This window comes from Pipra filicauda, unplaced genomic scaffold (genome assembly GCF_003945595.2).
Source record: "Pipra filicauda isolate LSUMZ 115617 unplaced genomic scaffold, ASM394559v2 scaffold46_size3722508_pilon, whole genome shotgun sequence".
Lineage (NCBI taxonomy): Eukaryota > Metazoa > Chordata > Aves > Passeriformes > Pipridae > Pipra > Pipra filicauda.
The window spans coordinates 3,400,054-3,414,989 of record NW_024104609.1 but is presented as its reverse complement, the minus strand read 5'-3'; the positions used below and the strand labels follow the sequence as shown (position 1 = coordinate 3,414,989).

The following is a 14,936-nucleotide window of genomic DNA, read 5'->3' as shown; positions in this document are numbered from 1 at the left end:
TTTTCTACTAATGGTGAGTTTTGTTTTTAAAATCAATGTACAAAAAGGCTTTGGGCAAAATTAGATGCTATAAGTCAAAATAATTTTTGTGTTTCACTTGCACTGCAGTAAGCAGGAAGTCCATATTTGATCAGGCCCATAACCTTAATTCTTGTTCATTGTGAATTTTGGTGAGCTGCTCTGGTGACAGAAAAAAAAAAACCAGAGCACAGAAAGATGTGGAGCAAAGAGATTACGCTCTCAGAATTAGTTTGTACTTAAGAGGGCAGCAGATTGGGTTATTTCCATATTGTGACTGTAGATAATTGTCTCTTAGAATTTCTTTCCTGTTGCACTCAGTGGGCTCCAGATATTTTCTTTGTATCTGGAGGGCACTGCTTCAAAAACCACAGTATCACAGAAAAGCTGAGTTTGGAGAGGTGACTCTGGAGGTTACCTTGCCCAACCCCACCAGTTCTCCAAAAGTTTCCTTCCCTTCCAACAGAAAGAACCCTTGGAAAGGTACCAAATAAAAGCATTTGTTAATTTGGTGACAGAGAGGCTTTTTATTCAAAAGAGAGTTGAAATTACATAGCCGTTTTCTGGAAGCTTCCCTTCTGTCTTCATTCTTACCATGTGAAGAAATGAGGCTTTACAATTAAAGAGGGAAGAGCCATAACTACTTGTGACTGTTCTGTTGGATTTAAGCTGATTCCTACTCATCTGGGAGAAAGCAGAAAGGATGAACAATCTTTTCATAAGGTTTCCCACTTCTGCTGAGGCACATTGAGGAAAATCCCTGTAACCACAGACCACCTGGACACAGCCCCTGCCCTGCCCAGCTCTGGAGGCAGCAGGAACAGCCTGGACAGAGAAAGCAAGGGTAGGACTTGTGAGATTAAAGAGCTGTGTCTACCCTAGAGTAACTTCAGTGGCTGCAAAGGATTTGGTGTTTTTGAGTGCCTGAGAGGAATGTGGTCTCCTTCTTGGGGTTGCTGTGTGTCAGTGAGGAAATGGAGGGAAAATGTGGGTCTTATGTGGAAGAAGTCACATGGGACATATCCTGGGAGACAAGGAAAGAGAAAAAATAAGATGAGGAAATAGAAAATAGAGAATTAAACATTGTAACGAAACAGGTGTCCTGTACAAAGAGCTTTCCCACTGAGCTTCTCCTCAGCACCTATAACAGGCCTGGTTTCAGATACAGAGTGGAGGGAGGGCCCAGGTGGGGATCCTGGAGAGATGCAGGCCAGAGTTGGTGTGAGTCTGATTTTATCTTTGTTCATTTGCCTGTTTCAGTATTGAGCCTGATTTCCTAAAGCTTTTACATTAGAAAAAAAGGAGGTGTTCATAAACCTGTACAGCATTTTTGCCTTGGAAGGACACTTCCCAGGGTTTTAATAGCAGCAAGTCTGTCACATACGGGTTATTTTGTACAAAGGGAAGAGAAAGGACACTGAACTTCCCAGTCTGTTTGGCTGTCCCTCCAGGGTGACCCTGCTCAGCCTGATGAACCACATCTTCTACTGTCCATTTGATATCAAACTCAGGATACAAGTGAGTAGGCAAATGAACTGGAAGTTGAGTCCTGGCATGCAACTCATGAAAGGCACAGAGACGGGAAAACGTCGAGGGGAGGAAAAGGGGGTGGTGGAAACCAACAGTTTGGTTTCACCTGGAGTTCAGTCCTGTCAAAACACAGGAATAAAACAGCATGATGCTTCTCAGGCTTAGGTTAAAAGGAAAAAAAACCCCAACCAAATAACAAAAAAAGCCCACCCCACCCAGTAATTTGTAAAACATCAGAAATTATGGGATCATGAGGTAATCTCAAGTAATCCCTTTTGGTAAAATGTCTGGTCTGCTTTTTTTTTACTATGCTTTTTATGATTAATTTTCCTTGTAAAGTAGTACTGTTGATACCAGTTACACACATACTCTCTGAGTATTAACATGAAAATGTAAGTTCATTTCAGGAACTGCTGGAGGGTGGATGTTATTCACATTTTATAATCCTTGTTTATGTTATGCTTTGTCTATTAAGTAAAATAGTTTAAGTGCACTAAGTGAAATGGGAGATTTATATTTTAAGGTGGGGTTATGTTTAGAGAAATAGTTGTTATCTACATCACTGAGAAATGCACAGTGCATTTTCTTTGGGCTTAAAGCCAGACGAGACATTCATAATAAGTTATTCTGACTCCCTAACAAGGGCTCTTGAATTCAGTTACCTGCCTGAATTATTGAAGGATCTCAGGACACTTGAGGAGGAAGGTCTGCAGTCACTTTCTCACATTGTTACTGCAGTTTAACATCCAGTGTATTTTACTCTCAAGCTTGAAGCTTAAATGTAATGTGAAGGTTTGTCTGATTTGGTTGCCATTATTTGACATCCTTCGCTTGAAATTATGATTCTACCCAAATTTGCTAAAAATTCACCTTAGGCCTAACCACTTCATTTTGTGAAACAGATATCAAGACTAAATCTAGTTTTGTGTGTTTATTACAAGTGTTATTGTCCTCCTTGACTAGTTTTGGTGTGAAAATATTTTCAGTGCTACTTCTGTACTTACACCAATCTGATAATTTTGAAAATTAAATATAAATTTGAGAGGGAAATCAATTAGTTGCATATTAAATTATATATGTTATATAATACTTTAATCAAAAAATCATCATCGTGTAATATAGTGAGACACACTTGGAAAAAGTACTACTTTATGTCTGACTTTTTCTCCTTTATTAGCATGCCTGGTTTTAGCATTTGCTGGAAAGGGAAATGCATGGCAAACTTTTATATTCTGACTGATTCAAAACTTGATACACAATATAGTACAGCAGTTTATTCTTAAATATGAATTTATTATTAAACATAATATCATTATGCATATTAAAATCACTAATAAATGCTTTGCTATTTACATCAATTTTTATATTAATCCATGCTGTGGTTTTAGGGTGTTAAATTATTGCATTTATAAATCGTTTATTTGAGGAAGAATTATTTATCAAAATGTAATTGTGGAAAAGTAATCTTTTTGAGATTGGTTTCTCACAAATCCTATGACAGCAAACTAGAGGAATATAATTGTCCTTCTCTTTCATTTCTCAACAGCTTTGAGACTGTAGTTTGTTATTTTACCTTGCAGCATTTTTCTGGTGTATACACCAGATATTTCCTCAGCACGCTGCCTGGAGAAGGAAATGGGAATTTAAAAATGAAACCTTCCATTTTACAAAATTGATATAGACCACCCAGTAAACTCAGGTAAGTACTGCAAGTACCCACTTCATGTCATTACATTGTGGATCAGAATGCACAAGGTACCACTTGTGGGTGAAAGTTGCCCCCTACTGTCCCATATGACACTTGCATACAGAATCATAATTCACAATATTTGAGATTCGTCTACTCTTTCTTTAAAGGACATGTTGTAATTCTAAATTTTAGAATTTCATATGGGTGTATGGTGCATACAAGATCAGATGTTATAGGAAGAAAATGAGCTCAAAGACTGGACTCATAAATTCCTGTTCTTGTTAAATACTAAAATTAATTGATCTGTTTAGTTTTATTTAGACCTGTACCTGAGTGTGAAGCAGATTTTGCCTTTAATAGCTATATGTATATATATTATTGAAAGAATTATGTTTTTCTTCCTTGTTCTTTGCAATGGAAATTTCATGGGTTGCTGCACAATGGGACTCTACCATTTAATGTCACAGTGCTGAATAAAAGGTGAAAAGGCAGTTAAGGAGGGGAAAATAGAGATTACAGACACAAGGAAAGAAATGTGTAACTAACAAAAACGTTACTGAGATAATACTTAGTGTTTCATTCCATATATGTAAAATGTAATTTTGAGGGAATCTCTATATGTGGTAGTGTTATGAACCTTTAAAGGGATTATGTTTAAAATGTTTGTTTTCAGGGTCTATTTAGTTGCTGCAGACTACTCCTTTTGGACCTCTTCTTTCAATTGTACAATAATTGCAGATTATCATTTCATTTGTGAAATATTTTTGTTTATACAAATAGCTGTAGACATTAAGAAAGAAACAAATCTATGAGTTCTTATTTTTTTTCCACCTTTTCAGAATACTGTAAATTCCCTTTTTGCTAATCCCTTAATAGTAGTAGTTAGTTCAGCTGAACTACCTATGGATGCTTTATAAGAATTTGTCAGCAGAGCAAATTAGCAGTTCAAAATCCTTACATGCATAAATAATTTGAAGACCGAGGAGAAATTAATCACAAACGCCAAACCTCTGGGAAGCTTGTAAAGCATTGTCCTAGTCACAATGTAAGTCTCTGTCCCCATTTACACTGCACAAATGGTACTTGAAAACAGCTACAGTGGTAACAAAACAATTGCCAATGTTTATGCTTTCAAATTATGTCTGTCAGAACAATTTGCATGTACGGATCCTAAATGATTCAGTAACAAATGCCAAACATAACTTTGTAACAGTAGACAACTGGTATTACACTGATATTATTAGCATTTATTACATTATTATTTTTAAGTTTTAGATACCAGTTTTGTTGGATATTTTTATGAAATTGCAGGTTTTTTTCAAATCCAATCTTTGATTTGCAATTTCCAACAAGGAATCCTTAAAGCATTTTACAAACTGCGTAGCACGCAGAAATCATTTTGAAAAGAGAAACAGTAGGGAAAAAAAAACTGCCTGGAGGCAGTTGGTGGGAGTTGAGGATCTGTCAATGGCAAAGTGGCAACACAACTGTACAAGGACTGAGATTGCAGGGATAATGGTGTGTTTTTGAAGGCAACACACATTCTTTTCCTCGGTCCTAGTACCTGTTGCTCCTGTCGGTACTACTTAACTTCTGTAGAGAACCCATTTCTCTTTTTGAGGATTCATTGGCAGTGTCAGGGAGATATCAACCAGGAGGCAGCTTCTGCTTGGATGTTGTGCTAAGTGTTTAAGCTTTACATGCCTAAGGGGGACAACAGGAAAAGCTTAAGGAGCAGAAATCCATGGAGGCTTAAATACTTAGAAGTATTAGAAGCCACTTGTGGCTCAGAAATGCCCTGAGCAGAGAAAGGGTAGAGGGTGAAAGAATGTTAGGAGGATGTGTTACTTATTCTTTCCTTGCTGTTGTTATTTAGGCACTCTTAGTGACTTCACAATATAAATTATAAGTCATTTATAGCAGAACATGAAGTTAAGCCTCCTGGTTTTTAGGCCTCCTTCATTGCTCAAAAGAGCTCTTAGTGTATAATGTGTTCAGCACAGTCCTACTTGGGGCAACAGTACAGCAGACACTTTTAGAGTGGAAAAAGAACAGAAAGAAATTGGGAACTGACATTATGAAAGCTGAAGTGCAATACAGGTCCTGTATTCTAACAGCTCGAGTTCTCTGTTCTTGAATTTCTTGCAGTCCAGAAGTCGTGACCTGTACACAGTCTGAAGTTCAGGGTCACAGTGGAACTTAACTATTCTGTAACCCAGTGATCAAATTATCACTCTGTGGTTTGCTAACTTGCCACTCTCTCTGTTATTCAGCCACTATTATCATTTCAAGAATTTAGTGTTTACTACACTTTAATATATCTGAAAATACATACTTGAACAAGCAACCACTGTGTTGCACAAGTTTGAACTTCCTCTCATCCAAACTGTGATGTGGTCCCAAAATGTGCAGTTTATCCCAAACATGCCTTGTAAATTTATCTGTGTTAAATTTACAAACAAAACCAACAACAGAACCGTCATATTTATAAGGATTCACAAACAGAGTCAGATCAAGTAACAGATCTGAGTCAGTATTTCTGAAAGAATGTAGAATGATCAACCTAAAAGGCAGACATCTGGCAGTATTGCAGATGTCTTTCTCAGGAAAAGAAGGAAAAAAAAGAAAAAAGTACTTTAATCCTAGAAAGTTAAAGAGAAGTTGACCAGATACTTGAAGAAGAGTAATTTCCAAAGTTGTAGGGTTTTGCTTTTTGCAACATTTACTGTTGTAGTTCAGATTTTATCATATGTGTGAATCACAAAGTCGCTCTTTGATTTCACTTTTATATTGTCACCTTTACATCAAATGTTATTGAGTTCATTACTCTTCTTGTGGCACTAGCATTGTTACCAGCATGTGTTATCTTGTCTGTATCTGCTGTGTTCCTGTTGATCAAAGTGCCCAGAAGTGAAACTCTACCATTAGTTTTGTATAAAGCTCTGGATATTTGGCACAATAGGTTGTATAAATTTAAAAGCATGTACTAATATGCAGCATAAATGCAAGTGTGATATAGAATATTGACTTTTGTATTTTCCTCTATATTTTCACCCTGTAGATTTTCAACCTTAACATATGCCTTAGCTGCTATAGCACAGAACCTGACTAAATTCTTCTATTGATTGTATCTTGGATCAGCATAAAAGCAGCAACAAACAGAGATATTACACTGAGCAATCTGAAGTATCCCAGAGAAAAGGCTGTTTTTTCTTTTCTTTTCAAATGTATGGCAAGGCAAAAATCCATCTGTCAAAGTAATAACAAGGTCCTGTTTAAAGAAACAAATTTCTAGTTGTGTCAATACATTTACTGTAGTTTCCTATTAAACCTTGTTGCAATTTATTTCCTTCTGCTCTAGATGCAACATATTTGACTGAAAAGTAGTTAAAATAATGTGAAGTTTTCTGGAAAGTCATGAATACCTTATGTGAGTGGAAATGTGTTCAGTTGCCTGTTGCTCCACAGCCATTAATCTGATGAATAAAGAGTTTGCACATGGGTTCACTCAGAGAGTTAACATCTGATTTTACGTGGAAATGTTTAAAAGAAAAAGTACAGCATAGCCTGAAGCCTGTTAGATAGACTTTTAGAGATTTATTTAATGCAGTTTCTTGCTTTTGTTCCTATTGTCTACTTAGAAAAGAATGTTGTTTTGAAATGTAAAATGAAATAAGGGGAAACAATTCAAACAGCATTTCTACTGGACAAAAAAATCCTTTACCTCAAACACATACAAAACCTGTCAGTTCTCATTACTCATCTGTTGTTCTACTATTTCATTATCATCTACATTAAATCAGATGATTCCCCACCTTTACACTGGTGCTTTGGAGATAAAATAAAGGGGCAGGAACTATCTTCATTTATCAGCATCAAATAGTATCAACATTTGTACTGGGATAGTATTTAGAACAAATAGAATTAGTAGCTATTATTTCTCTCTGTGGAGATAAATGCTTGATGCAGGAGCTACTTAGTCCTAAGTTACAGGGCAATACTGCATCTCTTCTTGATCAAAAAGGGATTCCTGGTGAATTCAGGAAATCTTCAAACATAATGTGTGTCCCTGTTTGCTGCTTCTGTTATTGTTTTTGAATTTATTGACTCTGTTTACCTATTACAGTGCACTGGATATGGATGATTGGAGTAATACTTGACTGGAATTTCCCCTGCTTCTTCCTATAATGTTTTTAGTGACACTGAAGAGACTTGGGACTTGAAGGTAACTCTCATGCAGTCAGAAATTGCATTGCTTTGATAAAGAGCATGTCATATTGTGTTCATATTGTGTACTTGCCTCTAAAAGCAAGACTAGGTGTGCCACTGGAAAATATTTTTGTCTTCTCCAAATTGTTTATTGAAGATGCTCTTTGCCTCATTTTTTTTTAATCTAATTTTAGAATATTTTTTGACTTGAAGTGGTAAATTGTCTAAAAGCAAGTTAATTTTGATACAAAAAACTGCATGTATTCATCTCTTCTGTGTCCAGTGTCACTGACCTAAAATCTGATGCTTGCTCATTTCTAAGTGAATTCAATTCCTTAATACAGTTGTAAATACAAAAGTTTTGGTTTTGTTTTGTTTTCTCATTGTTGTTGCTGCTGCTGTTTTTTAGAGTTAAATATGCTAATTCCTACAGATTTTCTAGTGAGAAGTAGCTGGGAACTATGCTCAAATGGCAGCTGAGTGTCCTTAGATTATAAACATAATATTCATAATCTGACCCGTGCTCCATCAAAGGGCCCAGCTGGCCCACGTGCCCTGCAGGATAGGCCAGGACTATTTAGATAGTTCATGACCAAATACAGGGAGCCAAAGGCAAGAAAATGAAAGCTTATTTCTTTATTTTTAGCCGCTCCTACAGATAGCAAATATTTACTATACACGAAAGTCTCACACCCTTCAGACACCACTTGGAATGTTTGGCTGTGACTTGTCTTCTAAGAAGATTCCATAGGAAGCTTTCCTTTTCTTGCCAAATCTTCCTGTATTGGAACAAAGCTTGTTTCAGAGCAGGCTTTGCCTTCATTAAGCTTGGTTATTAACTTTGGAAGATTACAAAAAGATACAGGCTGTGTAAAAAAGGGGCTTTGTTGGCCTGCTGGAGGGTGAAAAATAGAGCTACAGACTGAATAAGAGTGGAGAGTAAAATCAAACTGTGAAATGAAATGTTGGTAGGGGAAAGGCCTCTAAGAGCTGCAGTCACGTGTTATAGTGCAATCTTTTAATAAGATGATGTCTCCAAAAGTGAGTTATTCCAAATGGGTCATCACTGAATTGAGATGAAATTAATCCTATTATATTTCTTTACCTTGTGTCTGAGAGATATAGCAATAGGTACATATGCTCAGGATGTATTTTTAAATGGGATATTGACACTTATCAGCTGCCTGAGAAAGCTTCTATCTCTGCTCCCTTGATTGATAGGAAAATATGCTGCTTGCAGATCATACCCTGTTCTAGTCTGAAACTGAATTTCCTTAAACTTGGCTTTCCAGAAATTAAATGCTCTTGAATGGATAAAACCAGTGTATTTAAGGAGCATTTTGATGAAGTAAATTCTTTAACATCCTGATGTATATTGACCAGAACAATGGAGGCATATATGCCCTGGAGTTAATGCGTGGATGTGTGTGGCAGATGCAAGGCCTGCATATGGATGTTAAAATCCACATCAAGGCTTGTATCAACTCAGCATGATACAGCAATTGAGAATGGCTGTTTGTAGAGCTCTGGTCAGCATTAGTAAAAAAAGAAAGCAGGGTTTGCATTCCACAGTGGTGGTGTAAGTCAGCCTGTGTAAACCTTCCTTCATGTGGGTGCACATCATTCTTCAGGCACATCCTTGGTTTAGACTAACTGTGACTCACATGGATAATGTGTTAATCTGACAGCTAATGGTGCTAAAAAATGGATTAACTACTATGTACACGACAGAAAATATCTATCAAAAAGCATAATTTTGCTTTTCAAATACTCTGTTCCAGTTCACTCCTCCTTTGTTCAAGGGGGTGATCTGCTCATCAAAAATGGTTTATACTTGCTTTTACTTCTGGAAGAAAGGTGGCTCCTTATTGCCATTTTTATTAGAAAACTTTTGAGTTTTTTTCTCCCTGGTAATTTTTGTTGACATTTTCATATAATCACAGTTAACTATCTTGCCCACAAAGCTATTGAGGATGCAAAACCATCTGTGAACCATGGCCTGCAGCTAAATACTTCCCAAATCAGGATTAGCAGCCTCTGTTTTGTTTTGTTGTTTATTTTTTTCCCAGTTAAAAAAATGCATGTGTCCTTAAAGAGAGGATGGATTTTGATTAACTGAAAATTATTAGCTTGGTCTGTAATTAAATGTGAAAATAATTAAATCTTACTTTCAGAAGACACAAACTTCTGCAGCGTATTCTTCCTAATAGGCTCTGAAGTAACATGTCAAGAGTCTCACAAAACACATTATAAAATAGGAATGGGGTAAAGGTCATTCCACCTGCTGTGGCCATACTAAAACTAGTCTTGTTGATCTAACTGAAACATATAAAAAAGGTAGTTTAGGGCAGAAGGTTGATAACAATACTGAGGTATTTACCTTGTATTCTAGGAAGCAGCAGTATAGATAGCTACAAATAGTCACCCAAAAGAGTGAATGTAATTAAAGAGATTTAATTGACAAAAAGAGATTTGTCTTCATGACTAACATTCAAAACTTTCATCTTCTAGAGTTATTAAAAAAAAAAAAAAAGAAAAAGTTTCTAAGGTTTATAATTTATCTATATTTATCATATAGATAAATTATAAAACTCAGAATCTGTTATACAAAGTATTGGAGGTAGCTGTTGCAACACTTTTATTTTATTGCAATTGCTTCTGTTGCAGTAGTTTCTGAAGTGAAAATAAATCCCAGCTTAAATTTTCTGTTATCTTTTCCAGTAAATGCTGCAGTGTATTGGTTGGCATTTTGGCTATGAGAAGCTTTCTTGCACAAGGCTGTGCACATCCATGTGTTTGGAAATTTGCTTAAGTATTCACTGCCAAGCAGGGTTTTTCTTCTTCAATAGTGATCAGATATTAGTTTGACTGTGTGTGGAAATGTGCAGTAAATCAGTGATGGATTTTTCCATATGTCTTGCATAAAATCCAAAAGTGGTTTATCTAATGTAAGCCAGAACAGCAGAAAACAAATTATAAAGTCATATATTAAAAAAGGCCTTAGCAGAGTTATGAAATAAATAGATAACATAACATGTGGATCTTAATAAAATGAACTGTTTTAGTTAGAGGATTCTTTTATTTGGCTAATGAATTTCTCGAAACAGGAGATTATCTTGTTACACCTAATTATGTAACATTTTTGCTCCAGGGTTTAAATGCTGCAAATAAGTGATTCAGTCTGGGGGTCAACAAGTACCCAAAGATGCTGCAGGTAAATCCAGTTTCCTTACTTTTCATATGTGGTCCATGTCCTGACAAAGCTCAAATAACTGCTCTGAAACACTGGAGCTCTAAGGGGAGTTGTCTGAACTATGTTGTGCTGGTTTAAATATATTGATTCTGTCACCACAGGACACATCTAACCTGTTTTATTCATTTTCTCTCTGCTCATTTCTGTATTCATCTTTATAAAGAGAGAGAGTTAAATAGATCTCTTGATGTTAAACAGTATCTACATCTATTAGACAGTATTGTATAAGTGATTACAGATTAAACCAATAAATAGCTTGCACAGGAATTTGTTGGGCATTTTTTGGACAGGTTAGCTTTTAAAAGCAACTTGATTTTATTTTAATCAAGTAGAATCTGAAAAATTGTATTTAAATAGAACACATAGACATCTTTGATATTTCATACAATATAGCTTGGAGCATAGTTCAGCATCTGGATAGACTAAATTTAATGTAATTCATCTGTACAGACTGCTTTTTCTTGAGTTAAAAAAAAAGAAATCATATGTCAAAATTACCAGATACCTCTGTCTTATGACTGAATAAAGAAATTAAAGAAGCTAAAAAGAGGTATTATCAATCATTTAGGGAAATTTTCTGAGTGATGAGAAAATAACTTTTAGCTCCTCGTTTTTTAAAAAACCCATGTCCCTATAGACAATTTTGTCTTTTATAAATGGCTACAAAAAAGTTAGTTCCAAAACAAGGCAAATTAACAAAATTTAGCTGCAAATCAGTATAGTATATTCTTAACCTTAAGTACACTTACAGTCCAAGTTCAACTGAAATAAACAATTTATAATAAATCAGATATATCGTATTTATCTTCTGATAATCCATTACCATGCAATAACCCTAGATATTCCCAAGAGCTTTTAGTATTAACATAACATGTTAATTGAATCAGCAAATAATTTTCAATCTGAAAATCATCTTCATGGCAATTACTGATATTAAATATACAATTTATATGAAATGCAAAGCATGTGTAATTGACCCAACGAAACAGTAGTTTGAATTCTAGTTTATATTCAACTTCTATGTTTATATTCAGTGTATGTGTATTGAAACTGGAAATACTGGCTGCTTCAAACTGGGATACCTGTCCCATTACTACATAAGATGATGTGAACTGGTAATTGTAAAACTTCACTGCACAATCAGAAATTCACTTTCATGAACATGTGCTAAAAAAATTATTTTTTGACGATTGTGCTTGTAAAACTGAGTTTCACACATGCTCACCAGAAGTTAACCTCAGTCTCAAAATAAACTCCTGTACCTATTCATTTCACATAAATTAAGGGATATAAAATATTTGTAATTGATAGCCATCTTTCAGATCACCTGTGCTTTGTATGTATTTGAGTGTTGTTCAAGAAGCTATACCATGTGAATATAGAAGGTAATATATAGGCTTGTAATTACAATTAAGCTGTGAACTTTCAGAGGCAGTGAAGTGACCCAACCCCATTCTAAAGTGCAGCGCAGGGTCCCTATTTCTGCTTTCTACCTACAAGTTGTGCTGCTCTTTCCCTTTTATCTCTCAGACTCTCCAGAGTGACCTTTGGCCATGTGAACTTTCTGAGATGCAGCTTTTAAAACCAGTGAGAGTTGCCAACTATGATCTAAAATTAAGGTTTTCACTAACATTTAAAAATAAAATAATAATAAAAAGTAGTAGTGTTCTAAAACTGTTTGTGGTTTTTCCAGTTCACCCTGTTCTGTTCTGGATGCCAAATGCCAACCCAATACCAATAGTCCTTGCGTATGTATTTTAACTTCCAGAACATCAGTGATAACAGTTGTTTCTTAAAGCTTGAAACAGACAAAGTATCTTGAGAACTGTGAAAGAATGTATTGTTTTGATATTTCTCCTTATTTGTTTTGTTTTGCTGCACGTAATCAAGAAATACTTTATTTTTTAAACAAGTGATTTACAGGAAGGAAAGGATTAATTATACTGATGAACCCTGTATTGTTAGCCACAGTAATAACTGTAGACATATTTTACTTCTATAAATATCTCCTCTTTTATCTAACATCTTTCAGTCAGATGGTGCTGAGATCCCTCCTTCTTCACTAAGATTCCTACAATCCATATTTCGGCGGTATGTTTTATATGTAATACAATAAAATCCACAAAATGTGCTGTTGCCTCGCTTTTTAGTACAGTAGCATCCAGTTATGAAAGGAATAATGGATGCAGGGGATGAATAAGACTAGTCAGGTTTGGATTTCATTTTCTAAATTAATTCAGCTGGCCTAACAGCCCTAGAGGTGCCCTTTAGCAGAGAAATTGTTAGAGAAAGTTAGATTAGGTGATAATTACAGGACAGAATAGAAGTTGAACAACTGCTTTTCTCTCTTTCTGGATTTTTGAGGAGAGCTGAATCAGTTTGGCATATTGAGAAACCAGAAAAACAGTGGGGCTCTCACTTTGTTTGTCCTGAAAATTAAAATCTCAATAAGTAAAAATACTGAAAAGCCTCTAAATATATTATATGAAATTCCAAACTTGTATTGCCAAGAGGGTATTTACTTATGTTAGGGCTCCATCTACAGTCATGAGGAAGCAAATCTTACCATCGATGGCAGCTCTCTCAGCTTCTGTGGCTTCATTGATTCATCATGTTTACCACGATAAACTCTCTCCTTTTATTGAGGTCAGCACACTTCAAGCTCTTTGCAGCCACGGTTAAAGTATCCGATCTCTAATTATTTCCAGTAAAGAAGCAGATAAGGTTACATTGACTACATGTGCCAGTATTCCTCTAGGGTTGGCTTAAATTTCAAGTAATTTTATTTTCGGAAGGTTAGCAGGCCCAGACAACATCATCATAGAATGGCACTCACACATTTCTAAAATTGGTAGGATTTTTGCCGCCTCACTGTTTCAGTTTGAGAGGCTCTTCAAGAACATCATTCCTCAGATGATGAACACTATCCCAGTACTCACAGTCTAAATGTATTAATGGGCTTCTGGTATCCTTTTCATTTTAAGCCAACACTGACCTTGAGTTAAAATAGAGTGGATGTAATAATCCTCAGCCTTGATTTATGATAACATATAGAAACAGTTATGGTACTACAATATAACTAAATAACTCAAACAGTGCTCCTTTATTTGGTACTTTTTGCCATCAAAATATGAATTGGAATTTGACTTGGGTCTTCCATTTCTTTGGAACAGTCAAGCAGAAGTGAAGACAGTCACTTGTGAGGAATATGGAAGCTGAGCAGTAAGTGGAGGTGTGTTTATTTCTTTACTACTGTCCATATGCTAATCTATTGAATAATTAATCTTATGTAAGTGAAAACAAGCAAACAAAAACACCCAAATCTTGTCCTTCACTTACCGAATAAGTAGAAGGGGGTAGTAAATCAGGGGAAATATTTAAATAACAAAAATAGCAATAAAAAGGTCTAAACCTGGGACAATACATAGCACTGACATGATTTACTCACCCAAGGGAAGTCTCACCCTTAAGCAAATAGACACATAAAGTGGATGGGACAAAGCTTAGAGGTACAAAAATCAGTCTCGCAGTTTTTTATATAAAATTAATGTGTACCAATGACAGTTTAGCTACCAACTGCATAACAGAAGCTAAGAAAGGCATGGACTAGAAGGTATTTGCTTGAGCATGACTAAGCATATTAAAAAATGTATTGTTAAAGAATGTGACAACTGTAGTAACAAAGGTTAACACTGAACTTTCTGTTTAGAAAACTAAGTAACTGAAATAATGGATAAATAATTATTTGGGTGTTTTTTTTAATAGGTAACCACTTTTTAAAAAAGTAGCACACACAAGAAATCCATTTCTCAATTTTTTTTGAGAATTGCTCAAAGTGAATGCTTTCTCAACATCCATTTGCAGCAACTCTCCATGCAGCTGCAGAAGTCTTGGCAATAGCTGTTGATGGAGGGCAAATTTGGGCTCTTACTTCCAGTACCTGAAGAGCACTGTCTTCCCATTTACAGGAGGGCAGTGTACAGCAGGAGAATGCAGGGATGATTAGGTGGAGCAGGTGATGGTACCCTCTGGTAATCTGCATGTCAAAACTTTTATTTGCTAATGTTCTTGTGAATATGAAACAGGAATGGATGTGTTTCTGTTTCCTGAATGTTTGTGGAATGTAAGAAATATAAAGGAAAAAAACAAGAGTTGCAAAACCATAACAAGCAGCTCTAGCAGATGCTGATAGAGGAATATATTGTAAAGAAAAAAGTGTTGGATGTTGGCACAAAA

The 14,936-nt window shown here is 35.6% G+C and overlaps 1 long non-coding RNA gene across 1 annotated transcript; it reads left to right on the top strand.

Moving 5' to 3' along the window:
* The first annotated feature begins 3,137 nt into the window (after window positions 1-3,137).
* LOC113994439 lies at window positions 3,138-13,937 on the top strand. The gene is made up of 4 exons (XR_005565388.1): window positions 3,138-3,247; window positions 7,365-7,463; window positions 10,599-10,661; window positions 13,874-13,937. It is a non-coding gene; the product is annotated as an uncharacterized LOC113994439 (long non-coding RNA).
* The last annotated feature ends 999 nt before the right edge of the window (window positions 13,938-14,936 follow it).